Here is a 21,425-nt window from a genome sequence, read left to right as displayed (position 1 = left end):
ACAATCATATGCTACTAAATAATATCCTGCATTCTGCCTCCATAATCCCTAGGTTAGGCCTGTTTTAATAATCTCATCCCTTGCAATGGGGATTCTGTCCTGAAATTGCAATTCCAGGCACTGGTGCCTGCCAGATTCTCAGTTTGCCTAGCCTGCATCTCCCCTCTGCTCTTCAGACCTCCCAGGGCAGTGCGTGTTCCACTTCCTCACACTCAACCTTATCACCAGATTTCCACCCTCCCCTTCATTAGCCCGTCTCAGCTCCCTGCTTGAATTCATCCTGCCACCAAACCTGGCTACTGGCAATTATCCTCCAAGGCAAAGATACATTTATGTCAATTCCACGTGACAAAATCACCACCCCCATTTCGTTGTTGACCATTTTCAAAGGGCAATGTTATTCCTCTTTTTATCTCCCCCCGCCCTCGGATTAATTATTTACTTTTTAAGAATAAAAAAGTGTCATGGGGAAAAAAAATCCCACAAAATGATAATGAAGAGAATTCCTATCAGATTCCAGAGTTGGGGGGTGGGATTTCATAAACAAAAGGATGATGTCAAAAAATCTCAAGTTCTCCTGCCCATCTGTTGTTTCAGCTGCTGTTAGGGCTGGGGCTGTTTGGATAAGGCCAATAAGATAACAGGTGCAGAGGCAATGGACAGACAGTGTCTCCCAAATCTCAACACAACGATGAGTATGAGTTTATGAGCACTGGAGGACTCTGGTGAGGAATACAGCCTTCCTGAGAATGTTGGACTTGTTACCCAAAAGAGACTTTGTTTTGGCAGTGCTAGAGCAAAAAGCACTATTGAGGGTAGACTAGAAGTCCCTGGGGATTCCATTAGCGTTCTGTTAATGAAAGCTAGGTGGTAAAATGCATACAAATATTGAGCTATTATATGTATGAATATATGAATTAACTGTTGCCTTGTAAACTTCTGGAATGCTGATTTGGTGAAACAGGCTTTCTTTTTTTCTTTTTAAAAAAAGCTTTTTAGGTATTTTAGCCACCTCTAGATCAACAAATGTACACTTTTTTCTGGTGGTACTTCTAAAACTGAATATCGTGGTGTCGGGGAGAGTGGCTTTCCTTGGGGGAAGGGGAGAGCGGGGTCTTCCCAGGTGATACATGGAGACACAAGATAAGGAAGCCACGCATTCTACTGTATATTCATCTTCCTCTAAAATATGGAGGCATGTTTTACATTAAACAAATGTGGCCGTGTTATGAAATAAAAAAAGAAATTTTCTTCAGGCTACATCTCAGGCCACTGGGGGCATATGGTCACTGTCTGAACTAGATGGAGCTCTTCTGTGGAAAGCAGGAGGGTGTGAGAAGTACATCTCTACGTTGTGTTTTTCCTTGTAGTGTGTGTCACAAATGACTTATGGCTGGTAATATTTAAGGTACTCTGCTAATATTTGTGAATGTTTTCCGCCTCCCCCCTACGCTGCCCTCCTTGCTCCCCTATTCCTCCTCCTCCTTCTCAATAAACACAAGTCTGAGGCAAGCAAACACGTGTCTCTATCCTGGCTTCGTCACTTACGAGCTCAGAAGTCACAGGCAGGTTGCTTCACTGCCCTGAGCCTGTTCTAAATTAGTCATGAACCTGACCTCATGGCATTTTCTTACAGATTGAATGTGAAAACATATATAAAGCACATATGTGCCCAGCCTCTGATGGTTAACAAATTTTAACCCATCACTATTAATGCTTAAGTATCAATATTCTCATTCACTGGAGTTATGCTATGCTCTCTTCAGTAGAAGGGATGGAGTGACAGATAGCTACATGTAACCTTGGTTAGGTGAACCCACAAGTTGCACGTGCCACAGCTTAGTGGAAAGTCTCTTTTCTGCCACATCACGTAGCTACAACACCCTCAGTGCCTGCAGCTTGCTCTCCCTCCACGTGGCTATTCCAACTTCTGAAAATTCTGGACCCCAGAAGGTTTGTCTTACCCAGGGGCAAAATCTGTCTCCCTATAACTTCCGCTCACACCTCCTTCTTACCCACTAGCATCACACAGAACACATCTGATTGGTAGGGAGACCTTGATAAGCCTCCTTCTTCCAACTGTGTGTGCACAGCCCATGTATCATTACCTCCCAGAAGCCTGACAGCAGCTCTTGGAAGGAAGGGTTTTTATCCCAAGTTTCCAGATAGGAAAAGAGAAGCCCAAGTCACTACTTTGGTGAAAAGGCAGGGAAAGGAGAGCAGTGCTGCTGCTATTAAAAGATTATGTTTTCCCACTGAAGAATCCTTGTGATAAAACTACATTTCCTCCATGTTGAAGTCAAAATTAATGCTGAGGGCTCTTTTCTCAAGAATCTAGGTAGAAAAGAATTCTTTTTTTTTTTTTAACGTTTATTTATTATTGAGAGACAGAGAGAGACAGAGCATGGGCATAGGAGGGGCAGAGAGAGGGGGAGACACAGAATCTGAAGCAGGCTCCAGCCTCTGAGCTGTCAGCACAGAGCCCGATGCGGGGCTTGCACGGGCCATGAGATCATGACATGAGCCGAAGTTGGATGCTTAACCAACTGAGCCACCCAGGCGCCCCTAGGTAGAATAGAATTCTTATGGAAGGACAAGCTAGTGACCTCTGAAGCCTTTGCTGGAGGTTAGGACCCATTTCGCGCTTGGTCTAAAAGTGGGACATTGATGTCAAGTTGTTCCCTTTAGCTGCTCCTGATACCACCTGGTCTTACCCTGTCACTTAAACTCCTTATCCTGGGCTTCCCACATCCATCAGACTCTAGCCTCTGTCCCTCTTCCCCAGCCCAGAAGCTTCCGAGTGATTCCTTCTGCATCCCTGCTGCGGCCAACATCTCAACCTTGATGCCTGAACCATTCTGTGGTATCTCCCTTTTCCAGAACTGCCAACACCATCAGAATTTTATGAGATCCAGAGCCACTCTTTGGTTCAAAATCTCATTTAGAGCAGCGAGGGGCATCACACTGCCAAGCCCAAACTCCCTATTTACTCTTTGCTTGGAACTAAAATGTTACCACTTCCTCTGAAACGTGATTAATTGCATCACTTCTGATTTATTTCACAGAATTCTCAGTGTCATTTACTTACTTTTTTTAAAAGCTAAACCTCATTAGCAGTTAACGGTCAATTCTTCAAATTGCATCTCAGATTAATTTCATCAGTCCAGCTAATAAATGTAAATTGCAGTCTTGAAATGGGATGAGATTGCTTGGCTACTTTTGAGGTGTTGTTTTATGCACCCTTAGTATGACTTCTTTTGAAAAAAAAATTAACATTTAGCCATCGTTCTTTCACAAACCTCTCAAATGACGTATCAGCCTTTGGTTCGCCTTTCTGACAATTATAAAAGAAAACAGTGGCATTTCTAATTGGTATGATATTTCAGTATCCTCCTCAGAAATGTCATATTGATGGTAATGTGGATCAGATCGGGAGCCCAATCTTTTAATTTTTATTCCATTTTTATTTTTTTAAGATTTTATTAAAAAAATTTTTTTTATGTTTATTTATTATTGAGAGAGCAGGACAGAGAATGAGCATGGGAGGGGCAGAGAGAGGAGGAGTCACAGAATCCGAAGCAGGCTCCAGGCTCTGAGCTGTCAGTACAGAGCTCAACACGGGGCTCGAACTCACCAACTGCGAGATCATGACCTGAGCCGAAGTTGGACGCCCAACTGACTTAGCCACCCAGGTGCCCCTTTAAAGATTTTATTTTTAAGTGATCTCTGCATTCAACATGGGGCTCGAAACTGTAAGTTCGAGGTCAAGAGTCACATGTTCTACCAAATGAGCCGGTCAAGTACCTTGAGGTCCCAATCTTAGAGTAGAATTTAGTTATAGACTATTGCCATATAGTCTACAGACTATTGCCAGATTATGAAATCATGATCTTGAAAATATTAATATGGACATAAATATCCATAAGGAGGCTAAGCACCATCTCACCTAGCTTTTGGCAAAAATGTGTACTTCTTAAAGTGTTGGTGTGTAGTTTATATCACACGTGACTGGTCCACGAAAACCCATCTGAAATCTACAGGCACGTCACTTCACTTCTTCAGGTCTGTTTTTCTACCTTCTAATCAGGATATAGGACTCTTGCCCCATACCCACGCAAAAATGAAATGAGAAATATAAAAGTGCATCAGCAGAAAAGAGGGATCGAGAGCCTCACTGCACTATGCACCTATCCCATTTTGCTGCTCCCAGGAAAAGCTCTAAAGCCTCTTGATTACTCTTTATCGACCCCTATTGTTTCCATCTTATAGCGTTCACTGATCACAGTCTGTCTCTCCAAACTGTGTCATGCTTCTTTGAAACTCCTTCTTCTGCAATAATTACAGCGACTGTCATTTCCGTTTGTTGCCTGTTTATCATATACTTGTCACGATGCTTAGTATTTTCTATGAATCATCTCATTTAATCCAAACAACATTTTCTTGAATAATTATTATTATCTCCCTTTTCAGTTGTTGAAAGTCGTATTTAGGAAGGTTGACCTACTGCCCACAGTGACACATTGCTTTTGGGACAGAGACTTGAGCCAGGTCTATCTAACTCCATCCCAAGACAGCACTTTCTGGAAGTGGAAGCTGTTATGAACAGAGAAAATACCGCAGAAAAGTTCAAAGACCTAGTTCTGAACCAAGTAGAGTCCACATACAAAGACCACTTTGAAAGTTGTAGGGCTTAGGAGAAATACAAACATTCCCTTAAACACTACCACTACCACAAGCCATTTCCTGTCTCTGAACTGTCTCTGTCTCTTCATCTATGAAATGGAAATCTCGGGAGAAAGACAATCAACTTTGCAATGCATATTCCTAATTTAATGAGAAATGTAGTTTTGTATTTTTCTGTCATGAGCTTTTCCACCAGCTAGAAGCCGCCTCAGCAGTTAGAACTGTGCACTGAGAATGGGTATAGTTCAAGACCTACCACCAGATTGTCTGAGCTGGACGACATGGTGGGGGGGCACCACCTAGGATGCATCTGGCTGAGGAAGAGCCCAAGTATTCCAGTTCTGCCCTGGGCCAAGGATCAGAGGGTAATACCCAAGCACTTTGCATACCAACTACCAGCCAAGAATGGGAAGAGAAGGAAAACACTTTCTGAGCCTGAGATGATGTACCAAGGAACTTTATACATATGATTATTACTGTCTTAACGAGAAAATATATCAGTTAGATAGAAAAGTATAGAGAACACTATAAAATAAAAGTCCCTAGGCTCACTACCCAGCTTTGTCAAATTATAACACTTCGCCATATTCCCTTCATCTCTTATTTTTGTTGTAAAAAGAAATAAAATATACTATTTTGTGTATTTGCTTTCAACCCACCTGTGTGCTCCACCTGTATCCCATTTCTCTATCAGGAATGTTTTCATACATATGCATTGTTTTGCGTATTTTAAATTTCATAAGTGTTTTAATACCCTATTTATCAATATGAAGCTGACATTTTTTTGTGTCTAGCATTATTTTTTGAAATCGTACACACTGATACATAAAATTATACACATTGATACATGCAGCTCTAGCTCATTATTTTCATTGATGTAAATATTATATTGTATGAATATACCACACTTCATTTGACCATTCTTTTCTTGATGGACATCTAGGTGGTTTCTATTATTATTGCCACCATTAATCCTTTTTGTTTGCTATTTCCAATAATGTGACTTTAAACATTGGGTCCATTTTCCTTTGCACACAGAACAAAAGTTTTCTGAAAGAAATGTATCTAAAGTAGGATCTCTAGGATGAAGGTAATCGATTGCATCTTCAACTTTGTAGATACTGCCAAATTATTCTCCCAAATGGTTATACCAATTAAGTCTGTTGCCTACAACAGACTTCCAAATGCTCCAGGTCTGTGTCAGCACTTGATTCTGCCAAACATTTTTTGCCAATCTGATGGATATTAAAATATCATTTTTTTTTAATTTTTTTTCAATGTTTATTTATTTTTGGGACAGAGAGAGACAGAGCATGAACGGGGGAGGGGCAGAGAGAGAGGGAGACACAGAATCGGAAACAGGCTCCAGTCTCTGAGCCATCAGCCCAGAGCCTGATTCGGGGCTCGAACTCACGGACCGCGAGATCGTGACCTGGTTGAAGTCGGACGCTTAACCGACTGCGCCACCCAGGCGCCCCTAAAATATCATTTAATTACTGCTGCATTTTGCCTCTCCCTGATTACTAACAAGGCTGAGTATCATTTCATGTGTTTGTTGACCACATAGGTTTCCATCCATGTTACTTGCTTGTTCATCACTTTTGCCTGTTTTAATTGCGTTCTTTTTTTTTTTCTCTATTGCCATGTAAGTATATTTACGTACACTGCGTACTAATCCTTTATAATTAAAGGTACTGCAAATATTATTTCTAGGTCTGTGACTCCTCTTCCTTTTATTCTGTTTATGCTGCTTTGTTGAGCAGAATTTTTAAATCATCTATCTCCTTCACGATTTGTCCTTTTTATATCTTGGTGAATAAATGTTTCTTTCTGCCAAGGTCATAGCATAGTCACCTCTATTTCTTTTGAATAGTTTTAAGGTTTTTATTTTCACATGTATGGCTTTAATCACAAACAATATAGGTTTTCAAGTGGTGTGTGATAATGATTGTTTTCCCCTCAAATACGGATGAGCCACTGGCCCAGCATTATATATGTAATAATCCTTTTGCTACTGAACTGCAATACCACATCTGCCATATATCATTCCATACTTAGAGTTTGTTTCTGGGTAATCTTGTTTCATTGGCCTATTTTTTCCCATCACCTTATCAATAGCACTTTGTCTTAATATCCAGAGTTTTATAAAAGTCTTGATTTATGCTACAAGTCCATTCTATACTTTGGTTTTCCCCTTCAAAAGACCCCTGAGATCTTCCACGTGAATTCAAAGTTTCATTTTTTAAAATGCCTGTTGGGATTTTGATTCCAATTTCATTGAATTTATAGACGTATTTGAGGGGGAAAGACATCTTTATGGTATTGTATCCTCCCATTTATACACACACTTCATCTTTTTATTTATATAGGTCTCCTTTTATGGTTTCAGTAAAGTTTTAAAGCTTTCTTCATAAAAATTGTGATGACATTTTATTAGGAATATATACCTAACTTTGAGCATTTCTAGATGGCAGCACTATAGTAAATGGTAGCTTTAATCTATGTATCTATCTACCTATCGATCCATCTACTCACACACATATGCACACATGTACCTGCATATCTGTATTTGTATTCTCATATTTGGAGACTAATAAAATAACTCAGTTTTACAAATTGATATTATATTTAGATGTCCTCATAGACTGTTTTGTTAGTTATGCCTACTGTATTTCAGTATATATCCTTTAGGAGATTAAGGATGTACCTTTCTATTCCCAGATAACAATGTTTCATTTGCTTTGTCTTGTTTTGATCATAAAGGGGCCTGATTTTAACAAGAGACTTAAATTCTGCATCTAGTAAGACAACCTTGTTTTAGAAACATCATCTCAGGGGCGCCTGGGTGGCGCAGTCGGTTAAGCGTCCGACTTCAGCCAGGTCACGATCTCGCGGTCCCTGAGTTCGAGCCCCGCGTCAGGCTCTGGGCTGATGGCTCAGAGCCTGGAGCCTGTTTCCGATTCTGTGTCTCCCTCTCTCTCTGCCCCTCCCCCGTTCATGCTCTGTCTCTCTCTGTCCCAAAAATAAATAAACGTTGAAAAAAAAAATTAAAAAAAAAAAAAAAAAAAAAAAACATCATCTCATATGCTACTATTGTGAATTACTGGAATTCAGAGACCATCTAACATTAGAGTCTCTTCTTATTCTGGGATAATCCCGCCTATGTACAACGTGCATGTTTGGGTGAAGGCAGAGGTTTTAATATATTGCTGAATTCTGTATGCTAATATCTTACACAAGTCTTTGGCTTCTTGGTCATATATTTAAATTACCAAAAAGTTTTACCTTTGTCATTTAATTATCTATTTATTTATGTATTTATTCATGTATGTATATATGTACGTATTGTATCATGGAGATAATGTTTTATGTGACACTGATTCTTTTGATTTGTTGTTTTCTGGCCTATGACATGGTAAATTGAAAAAGTATGTTCTACATATCCCAGAAAAAAAATATGTATATAATTTAATTCAGTAGCAAGGTTCTACACACTTTTATCAGATGAAACATTTTTTTGTGTTGTTCAAAATCTTCTAGATCATTATTTTAGCTTGCTTGATCTATTAATTATTAAGAAAGGTGTGTTAAAATATCATAATATCACTGATTCATCTCTCTTTTACGTAAGTCATTTTTTATTTATACATTTTCAGGTCATGTTATTTGGTATATTTCAGCTCAAAATCGTTACATAATTTCCTTTCATCATTTATATGGTGACCTCTATATCTTAGTAAGATTTTTTGCCTCGATGTTTCCTTTATCTGATGAATATTAATTAGTTTTGCTTAGTATTTGCCTGGCAAATATTTTCCATTCCTTTACCTTTCACCTTTCAGTGAACTTATCTTTAGTTAAGTCCAACCTGAGAACCTTCAGAGGTGACTTTAATCCGATTAGTAGAAGGACTATTGTATCAGATTTATTTTTCACATCTTGTTTGGGCTTTTTAATGATCATTCCTTTTTTTTTGCATATTTGTTTCCCCTCTTTCTTGCCTTCATTTGGATTTGTTGGATTTCTTTGTTTCTGCTCTCTCCCCTTCTCAGTCCATCTAATCTTTGCAGACTGTATTTTCCAATTATATTTCTTTTTCTCGTTTACTCTAATATACTAATGAATATGAATGCTTGTCACCAAGATCAAACTTCAACAAAAACCTTGGTGTGGACTGCTGCCCCTTCTCTGGGTGTCTTGTTTACTTTTTTTATGTTTTAAATTTTGACACAGGAACTCACGTTCATTAGGTTTTAATCTGTGGGAATCACATGTCTCCTGTGTCAAATCTATATCCTCCTAGAATGATTTCAAGTTCACTTCTAGGTACCCCTGGAACATCACTAACCCAGAACCTTTTCCCTTCTCTCTCTTCCTCTCCCTCTTTTTTTTTTTTTTTTCCTTCCTCAGTAGTTTCCCAGGTCAGGCATTTCCAGACAACGGTGTGCAGTATAAATTCAAACCTCAATCTTTGTGAGGTTTAGGCCATATGCATATATAGTTTCGCCTAGTACACCTTTTCACCATGCATGTAGACTTTCAGGGGTCACCACTGTGTCCTGAAGGCCTTAGGTACAATTCCTCACCTTGAAGAGCTGCAGGGCCCAATCTCTTCTGCTATGATAAGCAAGAATACTCAACCCACTCAGTTGCCAAAACTGATGATCGTCCCTTATCCCAATTATGGTGGTAAAACATCAGCGTTGGGGCTCACCTGTCTAATTCTCAATTTCATCTTATCTCTTGCCTTGGCCACACATTTTCCTGCTTTCCTGCTTTTCAGTCGCCCATACTAAAGGATGATACTTGTATCGGTTACATTTTCATCTAGAATGTCCAGATGGATGCTTTGTATTAGAAACACCTTTAGATTAGCTCCTTCACCAAATTTCTTCATGCTATTCCTAATATAAACTTTAAAGGTAGAAGGCATTTATTTGCATTGTTCAGTTGAGGCCCAGCATAATGTAGTGACCTGTCCCAGGTCAGGGAGATAACAATTGTAAAGCAGAATTTAAACCATGCTGTTTGACTCTAGAACTTCTGACCTTTCCATGACATTGAGTGGACTCCTGAGATAAGCTCATGGTAGTAAGCAAGATATTAATACCCAATCCAAGTACAGAAGACTGAAACTATCTGAAGATAAGACAAACTCCTCTTCATAGTCCTAAAGCCTTCTAGGAAGCTGCAACGCAGACTGGATTACATTTTATTTCCTCTGTAGACTTGTAGAGGAAACTAGCTTCAGTTCTAACATATCTTTAGGGTAAGAGCTGACCTTTTTTTCTTAATTGAGAAGTGACAGCATATTATCATAATTGCTTTATTTTTTCCTAACCATAAAGAACACTCACGTTTAACAAATTAGAGCTCTATAAGAAAGAATTAAAAACCAAGGCAAATCTTCTCAAATTCCATCACCACCCTGAGGCAGGCTACCAAGAACATTCTGGTCAGCATCCCTTCCTGTATCTTTGTACATATAAATGCGCACACATAATATGTTCCGTGAATGTAAGATCCAAATCTATCTTCACTGATTCATCTTTGCTGTTTACAAAAAAGGGGTATAGGAGAACTAAATCGAGCTAGTGAGCTCTACACTAGATAATTACATTTATGGCTTTGACCACCTTTTCAAATTCTGGATAAATATACAGTAAAACCTTGGTTTTTGTGAGCATATTTTGTCCTGGAAACATGTTTGCAATCCAAAGCACTTTTATATCAAAGCAAATTTCAGGAACCATTGGCTCAGTTCTGATTATGTGATGTTTGGTGTCACATACTACTCATATTGCAAGACATCGCTCATTTATCAAGTTAACATTTATTAGAAATGTTTGCTCGTCTTGAAGAACACTTGCAGAACAAGTTACTCGCAATCCAAGGTCTTACTGTATTTATATCATTTCATTTATTCATCCATTTATTTGTGCAAAGAGCATTCATTGAGTACTCCCAGCTTCTTGTGGGTCTGGGATTCAAAGGTCAATAAACTAGGGCCCTGCCTTTAGGATGCTCATAAGCTTTGGGGGGAAAAAAAGTCAATGGACGGCTTTGACACAGCCTAAAAAGTGTAGGGGCTGTGGGAGCACAGAGTGACATCTGACCCAGGCTGAAGAGGAGACAGCCTGAGAAGACTTCCCAAGGGAGGTTTACTGGCTTGACTGGAGAAAGGGAAGGAGGAACCAGGTCAGGAAAAGGAGAACAATGGCCTTCTAGGCAAATGATATAATCATATTTGTTTCCAGGAACCCTCTTGCACTGTTGGTGGGAATGCAAACTGGTGCAGCTGCTCTGGAAAACAGTGTGGAGGTTCCCCCCAAAATTAAAAATAGTATCTACCCTATGACCCACCAATAGCACTGCTAGGAATTTACCCAAGGGATACAGGAGTACTGATGCATAGGGGCACTTGTACCCAAATGTTTATAGCAGCACTTTCAACCATAGCCAAATTGTGGAAAGAGCCTAAATGTCCATCAACTGACGAATGGATAAAGAAGATGTGGTTTATACATACAATGGAATACTACTTGGCAATGAGAAAGAATGAAATATGGCCTTTTGTAGCAACATGGATGGAACTGGAGAGTGTTATGCTAAGTGAAATAAGTCAGGCACAGAAAGACAGACACCATATGTTTTCACTCATATATGGATCCTGAGAAACTTAACAGAAGACCAGAGGGGAGGGGAAGGGGGGAAAAAAGTTACAGAGAGGGAAGGGGGCAAACCGTAAGAGATTCTTAAATACTGAGAAAAAAATGAGGGTTGATGGGGGGTGGGAGGGAGGGGAAGGTGAGTGATGGGCATTGAGGAAGGCACCTGTTGGGATGAGCACTGGGTGTTGTATGGAAACCAATTTGACAGTAAATTACATATAATAAAAAAATCGTATTTGTTTCATGGAAGACCATTTTGATAGCAGTGTAGATAACTGATTTAAGGGAAAACGTAAAGGGTTATGTGGTTGGTAGGGAGACCAAATATCCCCCATGGAAAGAACGATGCAGGAGCGGATGAGTACCTATCAAGTTTTGGCCCCACGCTAGGTGCCATGTCCTATTTTGTTTAAAGAGAAATGAAACTTACAACAAAATATTTTTCCTCACTAAATACCTCTGGAGCTGTGTGTAGCCCTCTCTAAAGAGTTTCTTTCTTAACATGCATACATTAAGGTTATATACACTCAGTTTTGTGCCACATAACAACATATTCTTTAATGCCAATGTTGTCTGGGTATCACCCTGAATTCTTAAGAGAACACTTTACTTTTGTTCTAGGCTGAGTGCCACTTTGGTCTTATTTTATACCAGGAGAGGGTGGTCATTAAGGATTTGCGATGGAGAACACCACATGTCCTTGGGGAAAAAACAGCTCGAAAGGCAGAGTCTGGCATCACTGTGGATGCCCCCATCCTACATGTCAGGAAAAATGACCATAGTTCTTCCATTAACTTTGGTTGTGATTTTGGATGAATCGGTTTTCCTCTCTGGACCTTACTTTTCTTCTGCTATGGAAGGAAGGAAGGAAGGAAGGAAGGAAGGAAGGAAGGAAGGAAGGAAGGAAGGAAGGAAGGAGAGAGGGAGGAAGGAACCAAGAAAGGAGAGAGAGACAGAGATGGGGAGGGAGGGAGGAAGGAGAGAGAGGGAGGAAGGAGAGAGAGGGAGGAAGGAGAGAGAGGAAGGAAGGAAACGAAGGAAAGAAGGAAGAGGGATGAGTGAGGGCTTCTTTCCTTCCTTCCTTCCTTCCTTCCTCATCCTTCCCTTCTTTTTTTCTTTTTCCTTTCCTTTCTTTCCTTCCTTCCTCCTTCCTTCCCCTCCTTCCCTCTGCCTTCTCCTTCCTTCTTTCTCTTCCGTCCAACACGAAAGCATGTATGGAGTTTCTGGTAGGACTCATCCCAAAGATGAAGATACCATCATTGGTTTCAAAGAGTTCAAAGGAGGCCCAAAGGAAAGATAAATCAAGTACAGGATGGGTATAATCTAAGGTAGAGTTCGAATAGCCACCAATACAGAGGGGAACCAAATAGTGGCTGGAAGGATGCAAAAGGCTTAGGGAGACTTCTGACTTTTGCCTTGTTACCAAGACAATATCCATCACTTATTCCTCCTGGCGACCAGTATGAGCTCCAAACCATAGTCTGGATGAAACTAATGACAATGTGATGGCAGGGGTCTGCGGTCCACTGGGCTTCCCGATCCCTCCCAGTGGGGTTCCGGTCTGTCCCCCTCACACAGGTAACACAAAGCTCATTCTTTTCATGCTTGCTACGCTGCCCCCACTCTGTCCACAGCTCAGGAAGGAGCAAATGTATATATGCAACAGATTAATTCCAGCAGCCTTTGATAGAATTGTCTAAAGATCTGCCCTGGTACCAATTTAAAACACAGTAGCAAATTTAATAAAACTAACAGTTTTCAGCCAAGGCCTTTGTTATTTTGTTTTAATCATCTTTTACCACCAATTGAAATGATTTTCTACTTTTCTTGGTGCAATGACATAAAATACAAGGGAAAGAATGGAGGGACAATGTGGAAATTATAAAAGATTCAGAGCTTCAAATTCTGGGATAAGGTAACGGCAGTGCTGAGGTTTAGCTGGCTGTCTGTGTCAGGCACAGATCGGAAGGGAAGACATTTGCCAGTTTGGGGAAAACACCACACCTGGATAGCATTAAAGAAAGGGGAGAGGAAAGATCTACAAGGGACTCTTGTTTTTCCTGAATGCAACCAAAGGCGATGTGTGACGGCTTCCCCAAACACCCCTGCTGGTGATGGACAGGTCTCTTGATTACAGAGCTGGGGATTGTGACAAGTTGACCGGTCGCCTAGGCCTCTGGGAGCCAAAACACCAGCTACGGTTGGAGGTAAACAAGGCATGCGGCACAGTGTGAAAATCGAGGCCAAGTAGGGGCCAGGGAGTCGAGCGGAGGGACCCAGTGACAGCTGGTGATTGAGGGGCACTAACTGAACACAGTTGTTGAGGACCAGGGGCCAGTAGGGAAAGCAATGTCCTTTCTCCTCCCTGTGGCCTCTCTGGGTGGCCAGCAATTTTATTACTGGTAGAGGGCAAGCCCAGCAGCATTTTCGAATCTGGCACCACATCTAAAACCCTTTGGGGGCTGGGCTTCTCTTTCTTCTCTCCCCCCAGCCCGCCCACCCCATGAATGCTTTGGGTTCGGTGAAAGCCGGCGTGCAGTCAGCAGACTACATTTCCCCTCAAATTTTGAAACCCATGTGCACTTGGGGAAAATGTAATCCTTATGTTTCTGATTCATTTACACTTAACTCATCAAAACGCTATTTTGTAAGAGCTATTTGATGTCCACGAAGCCTTCTAAGCCCTTTTGTAAGCCTTGCGTCTTAGAAGCAGGAAGTCACGTTTCTGACAAGAGGGAGAACTTGAACCTAAAAGGTTGAGTTTGTTTTGCAATGAGGGCGCCTGGACGGTCACGTGGACCCTGCGCTTGGCCAAATGTGTTCTCTCATTTCCTATACCACCCCCCTCACCAGCGCCAGCTGCCATGACGTGACCGATGTCGGCTCTCTATGACTTCACTCTGAGCATCATCGGAGACTTCTCCGTGATCACAGAAAGCCTGGCTCAAATTTGAGCCCCACGGTTTGGCCAAACTCCAGCACTCTGTTATGTGCGGGAAGGACCACCTGGACTGGGAGTCAGGAGCCCTTGGCTTGATTCCCTGTGCTGCCATCACAGGGCTGTCTGCCTCTGAACAAGTGACCTCCTCTCTCTGGCCTTAATTCTCTCAGTGGTCAAGTGTCAGTGCTTCAATGCTCCTTCCAGGTCTGAGAGCTTTTGGGTCTAATTCCTAGATGGGAGGGGGCGTGAGCACTTGAGAATGCTCTCTGCTTAAAAATCTGGAGACAGAGCTGTAGACAAGGAGTGGAGCTCAGGAAGGAAACACAAAAATGTAGAAACAGAGCTGCATGCCTTCAGATACTACTTATTCCAAGTTTCTAATCGTGGGACGGATATGAGAGTCCAGAGAAGGGGAATGAATCGCCCCAAGTCATACAGAAAATTAATGGCAGAGTTCAACTGTTCTGGTATTTTTGACTAACATCCTTGGATGGAAGTTTCCAAATGTTTCAGTTCATAGTACATTGAAGCTGGGGCAAAAAACCCTACTTCCCACTCTGACAACAAGAATGTGAGAGCCGGCGTTAGCATGGAAGGCGGGGCACTGCTTTGCATGAGGCACAGGGAGGTGGCCTCTGGCTTGTATTAAAGCCCATGAGTGAATGATTAATCCCGGGCAGAAAACAAAGCCCATGCCTTGTAACGTTATAGGCATTAGTGCTACGGAAGATTAACCCCCTGACCCCCCCGGGGGTCCTTTGCAGAACACTGGACTACATTTTGAGAATCAGTGGATGATGAAAACAGGTGGGCTCACAGGTCCTGTCTGCCCATCTCACCACACACACATGCACATACACATGCACACACTCCTACGTGCATGCACACGTGCACACACACTGGTGCGTTCACATGCACACACACACACGCACGCGCATGTGCACATGCACAGGCTCACCTCACTTGCTCCTGAGTCTCTACACAGGGAAGAAATTTTACGGTTCAAAGTGAACTCTAGCTGTGTGCCCGCCACTGATTCATAGCTGGCAACTGGAAGGCACTTTCAAACTGTTCTGCCTCTCGTCCCGACCTACATATGCCTCTACCTCCGCGTTCTGTTTCCGTGATGCCAGTACCCTAGGTGTCTGCCATAACCCACACACCTGCCTCCTCCCTCTGCCAAGTACGTCCATCCCCTTAGCTCAGTGCGTCCAGTTCTCACCACCCCCACCTCATCTCCTGCTTCAGTTCTGACAACGAACAGTGCCTTACTTACCTGACTGTGTCCAATCTGTGTCCCCACCCCTACATTTATCAGAAAGCCACTCATCACCAAAGAACTATCCTGAAACTAAATCTGATCAGGATCCTCTTACCTAACACTTTGTGGCTCCTTACTACCTACCCTCAGGATGAAGCCCAGCCCCTCCAGCACAGTACTCTAGAATCATCGTTACTGGCTTCTCTCAACCTCTCTGACCTCTTTGCTCATCTGGTCTTCCTTAAATTCCACCCCCCTCACCCCATTCTGCCAGGAGAAAGTAGTGTTAACTCCCATCCCTGACTAAATACCCTGGCCTTGGCTTAGGTCCTACCCTTCTCCCAGAGCTTCTCACTGAGCCTTTAAGCCAAGTGGGGAGCTCCTACCTACATGCTTCTTTTACCATAACACCTTCCTCACTATTTTGTTACCCTTGTTTATCTGTCCACTTCTTCTACTAATTAGATGAAGTTTCTAGAGGGCTAGGACTCCCTTATTGACCGGTTTATTTATCCCCACTGCCTAGGACATGGCCTGTTATAAAGACAGTGCTGAATAAACACCTGTTGAATGAAAGGAAGACTTACTTACATCATCTGGCCCAATACCTTTACTTTAAGGATGAGGAAACTGAAGCCCCAAGAGAAGGGACCATGCTATAAGATTCTCTTTGGTCTTTCTGATTCTCTGGTAACTAATCCATCTTGGAAATTAAAAGAGAGGCCTCATACCATATATCATCTGCATCATCACGAATTTCTGGCTTTATTGTTATGTCACAGGGTTTCTTCACGCATGCATGCCTACATGCATTTATTTACCTACATTGGCCATCTACTTGGTGCCTGGCCTGGCACCAAAAGCTTAGGCCAATGTGGCAAGTACTGCTAGTCCCCACCTCTAGGGTCTCACTGTCTAGACAAAATGCCACTGACCAGGAGAACCACACTGATACATTCTGAAACAGTCCCAAGGAAAGAGCTTGGTAGGCTCTAAGAGAGAGACAGGATGTTAACAAGGAGTTCTGAGAGCCCCAGCATGTCTAGAAGGCTTTCTATAGAACCGGCCAGTCTCTGAGCTCACAGTCCAGACTTGTGGCTAACGGGCCATGCAACCTGCCCCGTCCCCCCCTTACAGCATTAGATGCACTCAGTGCAGATGAGACTTCAAGGAGGGTCCAAACAGGCTGTCAGAGCTAGAAATGTCCTTTGAAGTTATATACCTATGTCTTCATTTTACAGAAGGGAGACTGTGGTCCCTAGATGGGGAGTCACGGATCAGGGTCGGAGCAAGTTTTAGGAAATCGATACTGGAATCCTGGTCTCCTGCTTCAAGGGTCAGCACTTTGGTGTTTTGTTTTGTTTTCTTTTTTCCTTCTTCTTCTTCTTCTTTTTTTTTTTTTCTTTAGCTCAGTTACAGAGATTAAGTGCAATTTTTCTTTCCCATCTTCTAATCCGACAATGAACCTTAGCAACTCTGATGAGAGTTTCATGGGAAATTGATTCATGTATGTGTCTGTGCATGTCTGTTTTTGCCTTTCACACATACTCTCCAGACTGACCCTGGCCAAGAACAAGCCTAATGAAAACCAAACAATAGAAAGAATCATGAACATTTAAATCTTTATGGTTCCCCAAGATTGCATTGTGTTCTTGCAAGACCATTATCTCATTGTTTTTTTTTAGGACACCCCTCATGAGACTGCATGGACATCACCCGCTTTTTCCAGGGGAAACAGCTGAGACTCAAACCACTGAAAGGATCTGGTCAGGGTCACACAGTAAATCAGCCATGTGCTGGTCCGGGAATCAGGTCTCTTAATTTTGAATTCAGACTCTCTAAAATAATGTCTGAGGTTCCTGTTTGCACAGACACAACATAAACCCACTAAGACCTGCCTGAAGGATTCTCATCATATCTGAGCACAGACTGAATGGATTCTGTCCACTCTTCCTGCCAACGTCCAGTGTGAGATAAATTCCTCCATTCTTTCCACATCTGTAATTACTCTGATGGCTGTTATTTTCCTTCTCTTTCCTATTCATGTATTTGTTTGCTTAAAAATCAGGAATTGGAGAAGCACAACTAAAGTCCAGTCCATCCTACCTACCCCAAGGGCAAACAGCGAGAGAACAAAGAAGTAAGTGATATCAAGACACTCATTACAACCTGATTTCACTAACTCATTGTTTTCCAAAGGGCCTCTTGCCCTACCCCACCCTCTAATAACATACTAAATTAAAATCTATTCTTTTGATTTATATTTCTCTGATAAAGAAGATGTGGAATATATATATCTACATACATACATACAATGGAATATTACTTGGCAAGAATGAACTCTTGCCATTTGCAACAACGTGGATGGAACTAGAATATATTATGCTAAGCAAAATAAGTCAGGCAGAGAAAGACAGACATCATATGATTTCCTTCATATGTGGAATTTATGAAACACAACAGATGAACATAGGAGAAAGGAAGGTAAAATAAGATAAAAACAGAGAGGAAGGCAAACCATAAGAGACTCTTAAATACAGAGAACAAACAGAGGGTTGTTGGAGGGGTGGTGGGTGGGGGAATGAGCTAAATGGGTGATGGGCATTGAGGACGGCACTTGTTGGGATGAGCACTGGGTGTCATATGTAAGTGATGAATCACTGTTTTCTACTCCTGAAACCAATACTACACTGTATGTTAACTAACTTGAATTTAAATAAATAAAATTTAAAAAACATATTATTTTATTTCCAGAAATAACATTTCCCTCATTCCAAATACTCACACCTGAAACTTGAAAGTAATTGGGTAACTCCTTAAAACCTTTGCATCCAATATATCACCAAATATGGTTGATTCTACCTTTAAAACATACCTCCAATCCATCTACTCTTCTAGGCAAATAATCATAATTTCTGGTTCAGACTTTAGTAATAACTCCTGGATGGACTTTCTCATTTTCCCTTAATTCTTTCTTCATACAGTACCCAGAGGAATTTTATAAAAACACAAATAAATAAATAAATCCAAACAAATAAATCCAAACTCCGTAATGTTTGCCCCTGCTTACCTCTACAGTTATGTTTCTGTATATCCCCGCCCTTAATTTAAGGAGGAATTATACTCTCTTATGACCTGTCAAAATAATAATCTTCAGCTTGTAATTATATTTTTACTTGGGCTATTATTTAGCCCAGCCCACATGGAGACTGACCTACAATAGGTACTTATTATGGACTGACTGACGGACGGAAGGACACAAGGAAGGAAAGAAGGACACAGGGAAGGACACAAGGAAGGAAGGAAGGAAGGAAGGAAGGGAGGAAGGAAGGAAGGAAGGATGGAAGGAAGGGAGGGAGGGAGGGAGGGAGGGAGGGAGGGAGGAAGGAAGGAAGGAAGGAAGGAAGGAAGGAAGGAAAGAATTTATTAGTAGAGCCTTCTGTCCATCATTTAACCTCTGTGGATCTTATTTAACATCTGTAGAGAAAACACCATAACAACACACTTTAAAATTCAGTAGTGCATCAGACAGACCCATTGAAATTTAGATAAGTCATGTGTTAGCACCAAACAGGGACCCTTCACACTTTCAAAATCATGAAGGTACTTGGAGACAGTAAGCACTTCTATGGCTGCTGCTGGCCCTGGAGATCTGTTGATTTTGCTAAACCCTTTTGCTTACCTTAATGTTCTCAGAACCCATATTTCATTCTGAGAGGTACTTGGCCTAAGACTGACATGAGGGAGTCATAGGTAGATGATGCCCAACTTCTAGAAATAGAGTACAATTGTGCTGACTATATAATCTGCTAGCCTGGGCTAGGAGCAGAGGTATTTATTCTGGGCTTGAAGAAATAGCTCTTACTCCTGATGCTTCTCATCAGTCCTGGCAGGCAGGACATCAGAATGCAGGTAAGACCATGTCAGGTAGGCAGCACAGAGAAGCACCCACTCAGGAAGAGGTCCGACCTGGAGCAGGCATTTCAGCAACATGCTACTGGAAATGCACTTCATCAAGTCTCCTCCTCCTCATCTACTTACATGTTCAAAACACAAAGGAAAATATTTGTTCTCTTTGGTGTATTTATTCTGTTGCTCCTTGGAAACAAGAAAAGCTAGTTCAAATACCTTGTCTCTCCATCCATCAAGATGCCACCTTATGTGCTGCCTGTCACAGCAATGATTATGCTCAGTAATTTGCTGGAATGCCCTGGGATCAGGCAAGGAGATGTAAAACTGGACTCTAGCATCTATTAATGATGAGATCTTACATAAATAAGTGACTTTGTCTCTTTGAGTCTCAGCTTCCTCATCTAAAAATAAGGCATACTGACACCTATACCTCATTGGTAGACTTGTAAAAATATTGAGCATATTTGAACTATTCACCACATGGTAGTTACTGGTATGATGTTAGTGCTACCTGTAGTAGATGCTACCTGCATATGTGGTGGTCGTTAACACCATCTAAATTTAGGCTCCGCTGGGGGCAGAGATTGGGTTGGTTTTTCTAGTCTACTGTATCTTCAGAATGTGACATGGTTCCCATCCAGGAAGCATACTAAATCGAAAAATATGTCAACATACAAGTGATTACACTAAGAATCACTAAGAATAACTTCTTCATAAATGCTAGTTCTCTCTTGACTGTTTCATCCTAGATTCTAATAACATTGCTGAATAAGCAGGGGCACTGGCATTAAAATCCCAGTTTAGCAGATGGGAAAACTGAGATATGAACAGATTAACCACCAGACATAAATTAAAGACATTAATAGACAAATCACAGAAGAGAAAGTGTAGATACCCAGTAAATACTTGAAACGAGGCTCCCTCAAGATGCTCAATCGCAAAAACATCAATGAGAAACCACGTTTTCATCCATCAAATGGGCCAAGACAAAAAACTTTCATTTTGTCAAGTAGTAGTGACAGTGTGGGACAGCAGGTCCTGCCACATGCTGCTGGTGGGATGTGAGCTAGTTCACCGTTTCAGAATGCCACAGAATGTACCCATTAAAATGAAAACGACCTACAGCTTATGACCCAGCAATTCCATCTCTCAATGTCAACTCTAGAGAAATGTTCACATGTACCTACAAGGAGGTTCCTGTAAGAGTACAATACAGAGTACTGTAAGTGCAGTAAGAGTACCGACTGCAGCATTTGTTTGTAATAGGAAAAATGTGTGAAATAATATAAATGCTCAGCATTAGGGGTATGGTGAAATAACCTGTAGCACACTCCCACTATGGAGTACTGTATAGTACTTAAAAGAAATAAAATAGATTTTAGAACCAAAGTGGATAGATAGCCCAGATTACTACATTTCCCCCCCCCCCCGCCCACCAGAAAAGTCCACTTTTGGTCTACGATGAAGTATATAGTATAGCATGTTGGTTAATTAATTCATCCATCCATCCATCCATCCATCCATCCATCCATCCATCCATCCATTCTTTTATCAATGTTTGCTAAGTACCTAACTGGTTTCAAGCATCCATACTAGGACAAACCTCTTAAATGATCAATTCTTTATCATCTTCAGGGTCTTAGCTTAGACATCACCTCTTCTGAGAAGCCTTCCTTAACTACCTCAAGCTGGGGTAGATACCCTTCCTGTTTTCCCACAGCCTCCCTAGGCTCTTCACACTAGAGTGCTTTCCATGCTGCAGGAAAAACACCTGAATCATTGCCTGTTCAGCTCCTTCAAACTGTATGCTCATGGGGCACCTGTGTGGCTCAGTCAGCTAAGTGCCTAATTCTTAATTTTGGCTCAGGTCATGATCCCACAGTTTATGAGATTGAGACCCATGTCAGGCTCTGCGCTGAGAGTGTAGAGCCTGCTTAGGATTCTCTCTCTCCCTCTC

The 21,425-nt window shown here is 41.6% G+C and overlaps 1 protein-coding gene across 1 annotated transcript in view; it reads right to left on the bottom strand.

Moving 5' to 3' along the window:
• The window catches only part of PAPPA (pappalysin 1), a 242,095-nt gene that overhangs the window by 133,242 nt on the left and 87,428 nt on the right, over positions 1-21,425 (bottom strand). The gene's annotated exons all lie outside the window — the stretch shown is intronic.

This window comes from Lynx canadensis, chromosome D4 (genome assembly GCF_007474595.2).
Source record: "Lynx canadensis isolate LIC74 chromosome D4, mLynCan4.pri.v2, whole genome shotgun sequence".
Taxonomy (NCBI): Eukaryota; Metazoa; Chordata; class Mammalia; order Carnivora; family Felidae; genus Lynx; species Lynx canadensis.
This window is presented reverse-complemented; position numbering and strand designations above follow the sequence as displayed.